Source organism: Otolemur garnettii, unplaced genomic scaffold (assembly GCF_000181295.1).
Source record: "Otolemur garnettii isolate 467f Iridium unplaced genomic scaffold, OtoGar3 scaffold00198, whole genome shotgun sequence".
NCBI classification, from domain to species: Eukaryota; Metazoa; Chordata; class Mammalia; order Primates; family Galagidae; genus Otolemur; species Otolemur garnettii.
Window position 1 is genome coordinate 368,418 of NW_003852593.1, and position 1,835 is coordinate 370,252.

The window sequence follows — 1,835 nt, forward strand, 5'->3', positions numbered from 1 at the left end:
GCTGCAGCTGGCCCACATTTCCTCGACTGGGCCTCCGGTCACCAAACCCGAGGCATTTGCCCTGCAGCGCCCAGGCCCGCGGCTGCGCAGAGGGTCGCCTCCCACGCGGATCGCAATCTTGAGCGCGGCTGGTGATTGCACAGAGACACCTACAGATAAGCGTCCCTGTGGCTGGAACGTCCTCAGGAGCCAGGGTTGGTGCGGACCCGGCGCGGCGCGTGGGAAGCTCGGTCTGCAGAATCTCCGCTCATGAAACTTGTGCTGCGGGCAGTTTCCCCCGCCTCCCGCCCCCAGCGGTCACCCCAGAGCAAGTGGGCTGCGGACAGTTGACATGACTGTGGTTGCCCGCCAGCAGGGAAGTCCGGAGCTATCTGTCGCGACCCTCACACGGCCTCCTGGAAGACCTTTCCCCCACCCCCAGCTCTCCTGTACCTGGCCATGGGGGCCCCTCGGGATGCTGCAGGGCTCTCTGGAGGGACGCCCAGCACAAATAGCTTTCTATCTTCTCCGGATGGTGCTGGAGACAGTCAGGGGCCGCGTCCACGAGGTCACCCTGCCACCACCGCTGGCAACACTTTGGGTGACGGCTCCTGGGGACCTAACCGTGGGCTGGAGTCCACGTGGCTGCACTGGGCAGCCTCAGCCAAAGGGCTTCCTAGGCGAGCCACGTGGTCCCTGCGGTACCTGGGGGGGGGGCTCTGGAGGCAGGCCCGCACCCCGAGGCAGGGCTCAGGCAGCAGAGCACAGCGGTCGGGGTGGGGGGTGGGAGGCAGAGGACAATAGGAAAGGCACTGCCAGGGGAGGGCTGATGACCACGAAGCTGGGAGGAAATGCCCATCTTTGTGCTAGAGCCTTCTGAAGGCAAGGAGCGGAGGGACACTCGCCCTCTGATCCCAGGGGAAGACCTGGGAGGAGTAGTGTTCTGAGTGGGGCTCTGGGCTTCAGGGATGAAGGGGTGTGGTCACTGGCATGGGCACCTCTCTGCCCTCCAGGTCAGGGTTCTGAACACCACCAACAAACTAAGGAATAAACCAGCTTGAGAATGAGATGACTGTGTCTCGAAGCTGGCTGTGGATGCTGGGAGTCAGGGCTGAGTGAGCAGGAAGAGCTGGCCTGTGGCACCAGAAAGCATCCAGGTAGGGCACTCACCAGGGCCAAGGCCCTGGGACAGGTGTTTACAGACCCAGGGGAATCCTAGCCCCATGCCCAGGTAGGTCGATGTGTGTTGCCCCTTCATGGGAGCATTCAGCCAGACAGCCTGGTCCCCATCCCTTCTTTCACCTCCTCAGTCAAGTCCTGCCCTGCACCTGCCCTGGATCAGATCACAGGTCACCTGCCTCTTGACCCCAGGGTCAAGGGCCCTGCTGCTTTAGGAAGCCCACACCACAGGTTGCAGACTGCAGCCAACTTCTGAGGAAAAACAGTATTTAAGAGCATTATTTTCTCCATTTAGGAGAAAATGAAGAGCATCAAAAACATCTTTAAAACAGAACCCACACCTGACTGTTTCTGCCAGAACTTTACTATGCTTTCTGACCTACCTAGCAAGTGAACAATACTTCCATCAACCCTCCCACAAACTTTCAAAACAATTAGCAGCTTTTCCCTCAAAGGCCTGTCTGGATTTTGGCTCCTGGGTCAGTCCTGCAGTGTCTTGGCCAGCTCAGGTTGAGTGGCTGGAACAAGGTGAATGTATCTCATAGTTCTGGAGGATGGAAAGGCACAGACCAGGTGCAGGTCAGGTTCTGGGGAGTGCTCTCTTCCCTCTCTGCTTCCCTAAGAAGATGCTAGCCACGGCTCGGCGCCTGTAGCTCAATCAGCTAAGGCACCAGCCA